We start from the raw sequence: 14,954 nt of genomic DNA on the forward strand, positions 1-14,954 counted from the left end.
GAGGTACAAACCAATAACTGTTTGCTATATCAAGGCTTAAATAAAACTTTGCATTGGGAGGGATAAAAGAAATAACTGTAGGAAACCTCTCTGACAATTGGTGCATAGGCAGGTGTTACTGGATGTAATTTACCTTAATCAGTTAAACGCCAATTTCCATCAGGTTTCTGTACAAACTAAATAGTAAAATTAGTAACAGATTTACATTTTCTTAATACACCTTGTTCAAGTAAACAATATATTGTTTGCTGTACATATGGCTCATAATAATAATACAGCAGTACCACAATAACGAAAAATAAGCAATCATAGACCGAGCTAAATCGATGCTGTGTATTTATTGTCACATCAAAAAAAACAAAGGAAAACACCACTCCACACACACCAGCTACATCCAACGCATTTCCTGCTGCTAAACAGCACTTCGTCAGGGATACTCACAGCTGTCAAATTACCCCTTTTATTAGACTCACTACTCGCACCCAGATTTAAAGGTATAATACCACATACAAGTTTCATGGTATATTACCAACATTTAAGCCGTTCCATATAAAAGGAGCATAAATATCACATTCCATTTTGTAAAATAACAATTATAGATTTGCAGATTTGAGTACATTATGCACAAAAGTATAAATAATAACTCGCTATAGTGGGAATTACAAATTATACTAAGAGAATAAGATAGATTTTATGTTACAGAGGAATGGTTAGAGTACAGATAATATTAGTATATTGATGTTTACATTTCTAACTTACAGCGCTACACTTTGCTCAACAGTTAGACTTTAAAAACATTGATACAATATATATAACTTAATGTACTCTAACAATTCAGAACTCAATATTATATATAACCAATGTACAATACAATATTTAATAAGGGGTTACAATTCATAAGTTAAACATATTTCATACCACTTTTTCCCATTGATATTCATAGTGTCATCCTAATAAGGAAGTTAAAGATAAATTACAACTATTCTACTAGTTACATATTAGTTACCTATATATAACTTAACATCTGAATTTTCATTTATACCCTGTGGACCCCCTGTTTTCAGGGTATAGATTCAATAGACTTCTCTCCTATTTAGTGTCTGTGATCTATTACCACCTGTATTTAACTTGGGTATATGATCAATGCCTTGAAATGAAAATAAAGTGTTGATATATTTCAATTCACATTTATCAAAATTGGCACTTCTTCTATGCTGAGCAAAGTGTTTTGCTACTGGTGTCCTAGGTATATCACTTTCAAGAGACAGTAAGTGTTCTCTCACTCTGTCTTTGAGCATACGTGTTGTTCTACCAGTATACTGAAAAAAACATAATTTGCAAGTGATGAGATACACTATATACAGTATTTAGAATTACAGTTCAGGTGTACTAAAATCTGCAAATCTATAATTGTTATTTTACAAAATGGAATGTGATATTTATGCTCCTTTTATATGGAACGGCTTAAATGTTGGTAATATACCGTGAAACTTGTATGTGGTAATTTACCTTTAAATCTGGGTGTGAGTAGTGAGCCTAATAAAAGGGGTAATTTGACAGCTGTGAGTATCCCTGACGAAGTGCTGTTTAGCAGCAGGAAACGCGTTGAATATAGCTGGTGTGTGTGGAGTGGTGTTTTCTTTTTTTTTTTTTTTTTTTTTATGTGACAATAAATACACAGCATCGATTTAGCTCGGTCTATGATTGCTTATTTTTCGCCATTGTTGTACTGCTGGATTCTTTTTTGGTGTGTGAGATACACCGCAGAGATTTCTAAGCTAACAGGTTCTGTACTGAACAGACGCTATCTGGTGAGGAGGAGGAGGAGTGTCAAGAGACTTTCTATTATCCCGCAGAATGGGGCCGGATAACTGTGAGTAACCTGGGTTGTTTTTGTTCTAACACACAGAGTTAGCTCGACACCATTAATATTTCTTCAAGTTGATTACTTGCAATACATTATATTATACTGAGGTACCGGAGGATTATGGTATCTATGTGAGCATATAACCTACATGGGAGAAATACACAATACTGCAGTGTGTCTAAGAAATTCACCCGGCTGAATAATTATACATTTAACACTACATGTATACTTGGAAACATGAGTGTTATCAGTAAGAACTTTACAACAATTTGAATTCCTGCAATATACCTGTTTGTGGTAACAATATACGAGAGACTATAAGCTCATTTAATATAAGCAAGTTTGCTTTTTTGTTACACACAGCCAAAAGGTAAAGGTTGATACATTTTTTTATGGCTTATATACACAGTTTTGCAACAGTGTGTCTTTATTAATAATAATAATACTAATATGGATATTGCTTTTTAGCTAAATGTACATTTCCTGTGATAAACTCTTCCCTTTGCAATTTTCCACAGTCATGTTTATGTTTACCAAATGCATGTCCAAACTGCTGCAAAATTTTTGCAACCTTACCATTTTATTTATCATCTGTATTAAACTATATTTTCTCATTAATCATAATCAAGTGCAACATATTTTGTGAGAAAATTATAACCCAAATTGACATTTCATGAGGCAAATTCACTAAATATTCTTCTAATTCAAAATACCATTATCAAATAAAAGTATACTCTTTTTAGCTTTATAACATCAGTATATGAGCCTTGAAAAACCTACAAAACAATTTGTTTTCTCTATGGACAATCGATTAGATTGAGGCTTTGTGAGGTATAAATAATGAATACAGGCACACCAGTATTTATTAAAAATACATTCTATCGTGAGCCCCCATTCACGACTTCTTTTCAAACTGGGCAACTATATACTGTACTTTACGTCTGAACCTCACTCCAGACAAGATTGTAGGCGATGATCTCTTTTTACCTATTTTCAGAACTGGTAATTTTATTTGTAATTTGAATCAATTTAACTCTTTCCAGTTCCTTTTTTAGATTTTCCAATGTGTATCTAGTTTCAAATTGTTCAACAGATGTTGCTACAACAGTATTGTGTCTTTGTACAAATTGGGCATTAATAAATCTCCATTTTTTACAAAGATAATACTTAATCAATTTTACAAATCTTTTCTTGTTAGACATGGTATTCGTACATTGTCTATCTGGGAATGGCTCTTCAACTGCAGACATTGGCCTCTATTTATCAAGCCGTCAACTTACTTGCATTCAACGGCACCAATACGCTCGCCTAAGATCGCCTAACTTCGCTGCCGCAGACCTGAATACGTTCTCCAAAGTTATCAAAAAAGCTGTCAAAAAGCCACGCACCAAGTACAGTGCGATGAGCAGCGGACTGTTGTTAACTAACAGTCATCGATCTCGCTGCTCTTTGGCTTTTTTTACAGCTTTCTTGGTACCCTGTCACTAAACACCCACAATATACTATACTGTTTACCCCCTAAACCACCGCTCCCATCCCCGCCCCACATAAATAAAGTTATTCACCCCTAAACCGCCATTCCCGGAGCCCACCGCCACCTACATTATATTTATTAACCCCTAATCTGCCCCCCCACACACACCGCTGCCACCTACATTATATTTATTAACCCCTAATCTGCCCCCCCCACACCGCCGCCACTATATTAAATGTATTAACCCCTAAACCTAAGTCTAACCCTAACACCCCCTAACTTAAATATAATTTAAATAAATCGAAATAAATTATTCCTAGAATGCGAGCTCAATCCTATTGGCTGATTGGATCAGCCAATAGGATTGAACTTCAATCCTATTGGCTGATTGCATCAACCAATAGGATTTTTCCTACCTTAATTCCGATTGACTGATAGAATTCTATCAGCCAATCAGAATTGAAGGGACGCCATCTTGGATGACGTCATTTAAAGGAACCTTCATTCTTCAGTTGGACGTTGATGGAAGAGGATGCTCCGCGTCGGATGTCTTGAAGATGGAGCCGCTCTGCGCTGGATGGATGAAGATAGAAGATGCCGCCTGGATGAAGACTTCTGCCCATCTGGAGGACCTCTTCGGCCCGGCTTGGATGAAGACTTCTGCCCGTCTGGAGGACCACTTCTGCCCGGCTTCATTGAGGACTTCGGCCCGGTTGGGTGAAGATGTCTCAAGGTAGGGTGATCTTCAAGGGGTTAGTGTTAGTTTTTTTTAAGGAGGGATTGGTGGGTTTTAGAGTAGGGTTGGGTGTGTGGGTGGTGGGTTTTAATGTTGGGGGGGTATTGTACTTTTTTTCAGGTAAAAGAGCTGATTACTTTGGGGCAATGCCCCGCAAAAAGCCCTTTTAAGGGCTATTTGTAATTTAGTGTAGGGTAGGGCTTTTTTATTTTGGGGTGCTTTTTTATTTTGTTAGGGGGATTAGATTAGGTGTAATTAGTTTAAAAATATTGTAATTATTTTATTATTTTCTGTAATTTAGTGTTTGTTTTTGTACTTTAGATAATTTTATTTAATTTTATTTAATTGTAGTTAATTGTAGTTAATGTAGGTAATTAATATAATTATAGTGTAGTGTTAGGTGTAATTGTAACTTAGGTTAGGTTTTATTTTACAGGTATATTTGTATTTATTTTAACTAGGTAGTTATTAAATAGTTAATAACTATGTAATAACTATTCTACCTAGTTAAAATAAATACAAAGTTGCCTGTAAAATAAAAATAAATCCTAAGCTAGATACAATGTAACTATTAGTTATATTGTAGCTATCTTAGGGTTTATTTTATAGGTAAGTATTTAGTTTTAAATAAGAATAATTTATTTCGATTTATTTAAATTATATTTAAGTTAGGGGGTGTTAGGGTTAGGGTTAAACTTAGGTTTAGGGGTTAATACATTTAATATAGTGGCAGTGGTGTAGGGGGGGCAGATTTGGGGTTAATAAATATATTGTAAGTGGCGGCGGTGTAGGGGGGGCAGATAAGGGGTTAATAAATATAATGTAGGTGGCGGTGGGCTCCGGGAGCGGCAGTTTAGGGGTTAAACACTTTATTTAGTTGCGGTGGGCTCCGGGAGCAGCGGTTTAGGGGTTAATAAGTATAAAGTAGGTGGCGGCAGTGTAGGGGGGGCAGATTAAGGTTGTTTAGTCTCTGGGTACATGTTAGGGTGTTAGGTGTAGACATTCCCATAGGAATCACTGGGATATCGTGCAGCAGCGAACATAAGCTCTCGCTGCTTTCCGACTCCCATTGATTCCTATGGCATCCGCCACCTCCAGGGCGGCGGATTGAAAACCAGGTACGCTGGGCCGGAGAAGTGCCGAGCGTACCTGCTAGTTATTTGATAACTAGCAAAAGTAGTCAGATTGTGCCGAACTTGAGTTCGGAACATCTGGAGTGATGTAAGCATCGATCTGTGTCGGACTGAGTCCGGCGGATCGTATGTTACATTACTAAATTCTACTTTTGCCAGTCTGTAAGGTTTAATAACTAAGGCGAATCAGGCTCGCCACAAATACGCTGCGGAATTCCAGCGTATTTGTGGTTGACGGCTTGATAAATAGATGCCATTCTCTGTTTTACTCCCCTGCTAGTTTCATTACACAACTCTGCTCTTTTTAGACATTATCAATTATTTTGGAAAACACAGTCAAACCAATCAATTTTCTAATTTCTGGATTACTGCAGTTTATTATCTCATTCTTATATATTTTATTCTTATGATCCACTTCAGTATTTTCAGGCAAAGTTAATTTATACATTTCAAATAGTTTATCAGCAAACCCTTGCACTGATTCATTCTTTTCCTGCATGCAATTCCCATATGATGAATGAACATCCATTTCATCAATACCCAATGTTTTTAGTAACTCATGCACTAATTGTTTAACTCTTGGGCTAAGAATTGCATCTGAAGGCATGCTTGTTTTTAATCCATCATACATGTGTACTACAATTATGTCAACTAATTTACTTAACATAGTAATTTCCATGCTAGACAAAAGCTGGTTAAATTTAGTATGAAATCAACACTCCTGCTTTATCCAATGCTTCTTCTAAAACCAAAATGCAATCTTTATAATTTCCATATTCATGTCAAATATATTTTCAACACACTGGTATTCTACATGGTATTCTACATGTGGCGATTCATGCATTAACCTCTCCCAGTTTTATTTGCAATTCATTCATATTTTGACACAAAATTATCCTCAGAGACACATATTTGTCCTGACTTTAAACTCTGATTGCATGACAAGCAGTCAGTCAGTCACTTTTTGTAAAGACACACTCGCCACATTTTTTCAACAAAACATCGCTCGTTTCATTGACTTGACAGAAGCATCTGTTGCATTTGTTAGACTCAAAAGAAATTCAACAGCTCTATTGCATATGTTCTCTAATTCTCCAATTACCTTAGTAATATATATTTCTATGTTATATGCACTAAAACATTAATGCTTTATTTATTTTTTCTTCAGATTGAGAAAATATCTTAAATAGATTTATTAACATAATCTTGTACACTAAACTATGGATTATAAACATCCTTTATGTAATTTAAATTTTCAGTTTGTTTTCAACTTAAACGATCTTTCCTAAAAACAGCTCCATATTCTTTTAACCTTTTGAATGTTATAAACAACTACTCATCTAAAGAATGCTAGCTAATTCTTTAGCATAAGTAATCTATCTCTCTTTAACAAAATCTATAAATAAAGCTATCTGTTGTGAACACAAATTCTTGATAAAGGTCTAATACGGGCCGAAACGCGTTGAACGGAGTAGTGGTAAGCCTACTTTAATTTTACTTTACATGTGAAAACGATCTACACTATTATCCATTTCTTTTACAGGAGGATTCATTTGGAAATACTCTATATCATCAGCAGTAGCCTTAAAGCTTTAAAGGACACTTGAAAACTACATGTGAACACACATCATTTTTCCTATTAGGATATCCACTAACCCCACATAAGGAGAAGATCTAAGGAGTACATTATTGAACATTCTGAATTAGATTTTAAAATTATATTCCACTGTTTTTAATTTTTTTTTGCATCAATCACTTTTTTACTTTTACTTTTTTTCACAATTTTCTGCATCCATGACTTTTATAATCACTGATTGGAACTTGAAGTTTGTTTTTTGGAGTTTAAAGTACGCATACTGTATTTTTTTTTTTTAACCATCACTGGTTTTCCAAGGATTATAGAGGATCTTTATTGTTGAAATTCTACATCAGCATACACATATCTGTCACCACCGAGGGATCTTTACACTATATTGGATATATTATTTGGAAGCATTGGTCTAACTTCACTCAAATATGAACTCATATCTCATCAAGTGAAGAATCATAAGTTGAAACTTTTTTATTGAATATCATTTTTGATATTTTCTATTGCATATTTATATAGAATATTGTTTTTAAGTATTTTATTTTGGATTTAGTAGATCATTGAATCATTGTTTGTTTTTATTCTAATTTATCCACTGTAACCAGTGTTTAATTTATAATACATGGATCCATGAATGTTATTGTATATGTACTGAATAAATTTATAAGGGATTTTAGAATTTTCGAGTACCCTAGCCTCCATCAGGTCAGGCGCTTTGGTAATATACATCATTTATCTTCCACATTTTTTGACAGCTAGGTGTCATTATATCAAAGCCACGAGGTACATCTAACAGGCGCTATAGCAATTACCTCTTTCTGTGACACAAATTCTAACATTCTCCTACCTGCCATCGCCAAAATATGTAAGAAATTACACTTAAACAAAGAAAGATCTTATGTTAAAAGCTATTCATATCGCAAAATTAATATATACATATATCAACAATGGGCCCTGTGCAAACAAATCTATATACAATCTCCTGTATATCTATCATGACCCTCCAGGAATAGACAACAATACTTCCTTCATAATAATCACACATTTATTAAAGAAAGATAAATAACAAGATTACTTGTTATTGTTTACAAGGTTAAAACACAGAAAAACAATTTAACAGCGAAATAGTAAATATGATATTACCCCGTTTGCTTCAACTGTGGGAGGCCTTAAATCATGGAGTGTAACTTGATGTTTTCCCTTTAGAGAGGCACTCTGACTACTGTTATCTTTTATGCCTCTTAAATACCCTTTAAGATCGCTGACAATATACTTTTGGCCATGTTCCAAATAAGGTAGTTTGAACTATAGTAAGCTTTTGCAACTCTCATCATCCCTTTCTATCCAGATATGATCTCAGCCCTTAGCATGCATAACTGACCACCTCAGCATTACATCATGCCTAATGTTAAAATAGTCAGAAGAATACACTAACCTCTCCGTAACAATAAGGACACAATTTTTACTTATTAAAATCTTAAAGTACCCTTTGCCAGCGGCTAGATGATTAGAGTTTTGGGAAAAAGTCTCCAAAGTTGATGGGGCTATTTCTATCTTGCCAAACGTACTACTATTCCTATGGAAGACAGTACTTCTTTTAAAGATCCTTTAGATAGGAAACTTGAATCTTATCTATGGAAAGCTTATTTATATTCTGGCTATCTTCTCAGGCCTGCTATTGCTATGGCTGATGTTGCGGCAGCATCAACCTTATTTTAGTTGGATAACTAAGCGCAACAGGAAAGAGATCCTGATGTGTCTAGCATTGTTCGTTTGCTTCAACATGCTAATCATTTTATCTGTGATGCTATTTTTTATATCATCAAAATTGATGTTAAATCTATGTCTAGCTATTTTAGCTAGAAGAGCTTTATGTCTCAAATCTTGGAATGCCGACATGGTATCTAAATCTAGATCACTATTTATTTGGTTCTCAGTTTGATTCAATTATTTAATCTATCACTGGAGGGAAGGGAGTTTTTTTGCCTCAGGATAAAAGATCTAAGGGTAAATCTAAAGCTTCTAATCGTTTTTGTTCTTTTCGACAGAACAAGGAACAGAAAACCAATCCTTTACCTAAAGACTCTGGTTCCAATTGGAAACCTTCCTCAAGCTGGAATAAATCCAAGCCTTTTAAGAAACCAAAGCCAGCACCCAAGTCTGCATGAAGGTGTGGCCCTTGATCCAATTCAGCTGGTGGGGGGCAGATTGAAATTATTCCAAGACATTTGGGAAGATTCTGTTCAAAATCAGTGGATTCAGAGTATTGTCTCTCAAGGGTATCGAATAGGATTCAGAGTAAGACCTCCTGTCAGAAGATTCTTTCTCTCTCACGTTCCAGCAAATCCAGTGAAGGCTCAGATTTTTCTGAAGTGTGTTTCAGATCTAGAGTTTTCAGGGGTAATAATACCAGTTCTGTTTCAGGAACATGGTCTGGGGTTTTATTCAAATCTATTCATTGTCCCAAAGAAAGAAAATTCATTCAGGCCAGTTCTGGATCTGAAGTTTTTGAATAGTTTTATAGTCAAGATGGTGACTATAAGGACTATTTTGCCTTTTGTTCAGCAAGGTCATTATATGTCCACGATAGACTTACAGGATGCATATCTTCACATTCTGATTCATCCAGACCACTATCGGTTTCTGAGATTCTCTTTTCTAGACAAGCATTACCAATTTGTCGCTCTTCCATTTGGCCTAGCAACAGCTCCAAGGATCTTTTTGAAGGTTCTCTGTGCCCTTCTATCTGTAATCAGAGAACAGGGTATGTTGTGTTTCCTTATTTGGATGATATCTTGGTTTTAGCTCAGTCTTTACATTTAGTGTTGTTTCTTCAAAGACATGGTTGGAGGATCAATTTACGAAAGTTTCTTGATTCCTCAGACAAGGGTCACCTTTTTAGGTTTCCAGATAGATTCAGTGTCCATGACTCTGTCCTTAACAGACAAGAGACAAATGAAATTGGTTTCAGCTTGTCATAACCTTCAGTCTCAATCATTCCCTTTAGTGGCTATGTGCATGGAAGTTTTAGCTTTGTATGCTGAATCAATGGTGCATGGATTATACTCAGCTATCACTATTGATATACTTAAATCCCAACATTCAACTCTCTCTGACTTGGTGGTTAGACCATCATCGTTTAATTCAGGGGGCCTCTTTTGTTTGTCCTACCTGGACTGTGATCACAACAGTCTTTCAGGTTGGGGAGCTTTCTGGGGATCTCTGACAGCACAAGGGGTTTGGAAACCTCAAGAGGCGAGGTTACCAATCAATATTTTAGAACTCTGTGCTATTTTCAGGGCTCTTCAGGTTTGGCCTCTGTTAAAGAGAGAACCATTCATTTGTTTTCAGACAGACAATATCACAACCGTGGCATATGTCAATCATCAGAGTGGGACTCGCAGTCCCCTAGCTATGAAAGAAGTATCTCAGATACTTTCTTGGGCAGAATCTAGCTCTTAGCTAATTTCTTAGAATTAGAATTATCTCAGATGTCAGACCTTACATCCGGGGGAGGGGTCTCTCCATCCAGATGCATTTTGTCAGATTGTACAGATCTGGGGTCTTCCAGAAATAGATCGGATGGCTTCTCATCTAAACAAGAAACTTCCCTGGTACCTGTCCAGGTCCAGGGATCCTGAGGCGGAGATGGTGGATGCTTTAGCAGTTCCTTGGTTTTACCAACCTTATATCTTTCCGCCTCTAATTCTTCTTCCAAGATTGATCTCCAAGATCATTATGGAACAATCGTATGTGTTTCTGATAGCACCAGTGTGGCCTCACATGTTTTGGTATGCGGATCTTGTTCGGATGTCCAGTTTCCAGTCTTGGCCACTTCCTCTAAGACCAGACCTTCTGTCTCAAGGGCCGTTTTTTCCATCAGGATCTCAAATCTTTAAATTTGAAGGTATGGAAATTGAACACTTAGTGCTTAGTCATAGCGGTTTCTCTGACTCAGTGATTAATACTATGCTACGATGATTTTTCATCAGGATAAGGCTGTCTTGCGGACTTTGTTTAAATTTCTTCCTAAGGTTGTGAATTCTAACAACATTAGTAAGGAAATTGTTGTTCCTTCCTTGTGTCCTAATCCCAAGAATGCTCTTGAAAGATCTTTGCATTCTTTGGATGTTGTAAGAGCTTTGATATATATATATATATATATATATATATATATATATATATATATATATATATATTGAAGCTACTAAAGAATTCAGGAAGCCTTCTAATCTATTTGTTGTCTTCTCTGATTCTAGGAAAGTTCAGAAAGCTTCTGCCTTTTCTTTGGCATCTTGGTTAAAGCCTTTGATTCATAAAGATTATTTGGACGCAAGACAGTCCCCACCTCAGAGAATCACAGCTCATTCTACTAGATCAGTCTCCTCTTGTTGGGCTTTTAAGAATGAAGCTTCAGTTGATCAGATTTGCAAAGCAGCAACTTGGTCTTCTTTGCATACATTTACTAAATTTTTGCTTCTTCTGAAGCAGTCTTTGGTAAAAAAAAGTTCTTCAGGCAGCTGTTTCTGTTTGATTCTTCTGCTAATGTTTTAAGTTTTTTTCTTTCAATTTATGAGAAAAACTTATTTTTGTAGATTTAATTTTTTCAGCGGAAAATGGCTGTCTTTATTTTATCCCTCCCTTTCTAGTGACTCTTCTGTGGACTTCCACATCTTGGGTATTTCTATCCCATATGTCACTAGCTCATGGACTCTTGCCAATTACATGGAAAAAAATATAATTTATGTAAGAACTTACCTGATAAATTAATTTCTTTCATATTGGCAAGAGTCCATGAGACCCACCCTTTTTCTGGTGGTTATGATTTTTTGTATAAAAGCACAATTATATTTCCAGTTCCTCAGTTTTGTATGCTTTTTTTATTCTTTTTTCTATCACCCCACTACTTGGCTATTCATTAAACTGAATTGTTGGTGTGGTGAGGGGTGTGTTTATAGGCATTTTGAGGTTTGGGAAAAGTTGCCCCTCCTGGTAGGATTGTATATCCCATACGTCACTAGCTCATGGACTCTTGCCAATATGAAAGAAATTAATTTTCAGGTAAGTTCTTACATAAATTATGTTTTTACTTACAAAAATACAAAGTACCCTCTAAAAATACAACCCCGAAACCCCCATAAATAAAAAACACCTAACTAAAAAAAAATCCTAATCTATCCATTGCCCCTAAAGGGGCATTTGTATGGGCAATCAGCTATTTTACTGCCCAAAAAAATAAAAAAGAGTTAATTAAAAAAAAAACAACCCTGAAATAGGTACTCACAATTTTCCGGAGATCCATTTTCTTTCCACCGGCGAAAGTTCTTCTTCCACACTGCTCCATCTTCACCTATCACGGGCCTATCTTCTTTCTTCTTTTCGGAGATGCAGAGCGATCATCTGCAGTGACAGTCCTCAGTAACGTGGAGATCCTCTTTATGTGAGCGTCCGCCACACACTGAAGATTAAATGCAAGGTACCCCTTTTATAAAAAAATTAGCCAATAGGATGAGAGCTGCTTACATCCTATTGGCTGATTTGCACAGATGTATTTATTCTTGTTTTTAAACCCTACTGTCTCATTTTTAGAGTTATTTTGGTAGGGTATTAGTCCTTTTAAAAATGTTTTTTCTGTGTATATTTAATTCTAATTATTATTAGGAATTATCAAAAAATCAGAAAGGCTAGAAGTCACTACAGTAATGTACAATTAGTATTTTTTATTTATAAGATCTGCAAATAAAGTCCATGGTAGTGTGCAAATTGATGTTTGTCACCCCAGCAGCCAAAACCACAAAATACTTAGCAGAGCTTTTAGAGCCACATCTTTGTTCAGCCCTGAGCATCCATTAGGAGCACAGACAAGTGACCGATCTAAGCCATAATTTTAGGTTCTCTGTAATTAGGATGACAGTAGCTCTCTTATGCTCCTAAGGAATATATAGTGTGCTGCTTAACAAACAGCTGATTGGCTGATGCTTGTCTGTTCTGTGTTTCCTTTTCTGCAGCTGTCTATGGCCTTGTGTTCATGGTCCTCAACCATTAAGCATCCTGTATCCTGGTCCCATCAGCAAAAGCCTATGCCATCTAGGTAGTGGTGGATTGTTAGAAGAATTCAAATCTATTTTTACTTTTAGGGAGCTACGCTGTTAGAAGTGGAGTATTAACTGCTGAATAAATTAGGATTATAACTTTCACTTTCTTGATTTATATCCCCCTAAGCAACTCCAGGGGGATTACTTTCTGATGCTCATTTATTAAATGCTCCCACCACACATAAATTAATCTTTTCCTTCAGTAACTTAATTTCTGAGGGTTGGATGTTGATGTTGAGCTCTTCAAAGTCTCCCTGTTTACCATTAATTCGCATAGCAGCTGCTGGGCCAATAACAGTATGGCTATTTGTTTAACAGCATACAAGCTAAAGGGCGCATCATATTATTATTATTTTTCCTGGTTGGCCAGAAAACTACCAGATGTTTGCCAGCTCCTGTTCTACATAATTAGTCATTGGCATTGCCTCCTGGGGAGCTTCTTCTTTGTCAGACCTTTCCTGTTGAGTCATCTCTGTGATGAGAAGTAAGAACGCATTTGTTACATGCTGAGTTTTACAAATAGATATCACATGTTGCCTGTCTAGTCCCAGCTTCTGTAAACCATTTCACTTTTTAGTGTCCTTTCAGTGTCCTACTCCTGCCCTGTGCACACACAGCATTCTTCATCTTATTCCATTATTGTAATCTTACCTGTGGAGATATAATGTCATCCTCCAGCTCATCTACCCTCTTGGCATAAGCTTTAATTCAGGGCTTTTTCACCTTCAAAGAACTTTCCTGTACTGTTCCAAAATTTCTGAATATTTGGACACTGCCAAAAACAGTGGATTATATTAGCTTTAGGTAAGATGCATTTTTTAAAAGACAGTCTACACCAGAATATTTATTATTTTAAAATATAGATAATCCCTTTATTACCCATTCCCTAGTTTTGCATAACCAACACAGTTATATAAATATACTTTTTACCTCTGTGATTACCTTGTATCTAAGCCTCTGAAAACTGCCCCTTATTTCAGTTCTTTTGACAGACTTGCATTTTAGCCAATCAGCGCTGGCTCCTAGGAACTCCACGTGCGTGAGCATAGTGTTATCTATATGAAACACATGAACTAACACCCTCTAGTGGTGAAAAACTGTCAAAATGCCCTGAGATGAGAGGTGGCCTTCAAGGGCTTAGAAATTAGCATATGAACCTCCTAGGTTTAGCTTTCAACTAAGAATACCAAGGGAATAAAGCAAAATTGGTGATGTAAAAACTGATCATAGGAGTAAATTAGAGCATGCAATGTTAAGCAACTCTATCTGAATCATGAAAGAAAACATTTGGGTTTAATATCCCTTTAATTATGCATAATAAAATATGTGCAATATACTAAATTCTGTGCTGTTTTATTCATATGTATTTTACTGTATTTAGTTATTTAAATGTAATCTAGGTAAGAAATGTTTAATGTGAAATATTACTTTTGAAAGTAGAAACTAACTCCACGTACATGTATTCATTTTTATGACAGTTATCGTATTTGCAAATATACATAAACATGTTTGTTATTGTGAATGTTTTAACAGTCTCCTTTTCTTTAGCAATCAGCTATTAACTTCTCAGATTGTGAAATCCAGATTGCTACTGATAGAAAGGGATATACAGAAAATATTTTTCGTTAAAAAAAAAAAAAGATCACAAATTTTATGCCATGCTATAATTGGATCTTTTAATCACGATAGAATCAAATCTACTGCAACCTTCCCTAATATTATAAAATTTACAATTCATGGTTATGTAACACTTATCTTAAATTCCTTCTGGACATACTAATATTTCCTAAAGGACAATGAAACACTTTTATGCCATTGTAAAATTAAAAATGTGCACGACAATAGGAAACATAAAACACTAAATACATTTTCTAAGCATAGTATTGACTATTTTCCCTCTAGTTATGGGCGCCGCAATGTTGAAATTTAACTTCCATATCATTCAAGTTCTGATGTGTTTGCACATGCGCAGCAACTCTCCAGATACCTGCAGTGAAATCTAAGTTCTAAAATGGTGGCACCTATAATTTGAGGTAGGTGCATGAAAAGTAATTAGTGTTT

Source organism: Bombina bombina, chromosome 1 (assembly GCF_027579735.1).
Source record: "Bombina bombina isolate aBomBom1 chromosome 1, aBomBom1.pri, whole genome shotgun sequence".
Lineage (NCBI taxonomy): Eukaryota > Metazoa > Chordata > Amphibia > Anura > Bombinatoridae > Bombina > Bombina bombina.